Raw genomic sequence first — 291 nt, forward strand, 5'->3', positions numbered from 1 at the left:
TATATATATATTAGCAGGCATCCCATATATATATATTTTTTAAATTTCAACTTTCCACCCTAGCACTAATTTCCAAAGGAGATCCTTATGATTCACCTCTGGACCAACTTCATTTATTGTATTAGTGTTTGATTTGAGTTTTCCAGATGAAAGAAACAAAATAATGTATATGTGGATTATATTACTTTCATAACAAATAAAGATATATCAAAGATCTCAAATGGCATGTAAAATGGGATAAGATATCAGTTATAAATTAATGGAAGTACAAAGTTGATTTTTTTTCTTGAA

At 26.8% G+C, this 291-nt stretch overlaps 1 protein-coding gene across 1 annotated transcript in view; it reads right to left on the minus strand.

Annotated features, from left to right (window-relative positions):
* LOC119590750 overlaps positions 1–291 on the minus strand; it is a gene marked incomplete in the record, with an annotated part of 20,352 nt that overhangs the window by 11,484 nt on the left and 8,577 nt on the right.

Source organism: Penaeus monodon, chromosome 27, assembly GCF_015228065.2.
Source record: "Penaeus monodon isolate SGIC_2016 chromosome 27, NSTDA_Pmon_1, whole genome shotgun sequence".
Taxonomy (NCBI): domain Eukaryota; kingdom Metazoa; phylum Arthropoda; class Malacostraca; order Decapoda; family Penaeidae; genus Penaeus; species Penaeus monodon.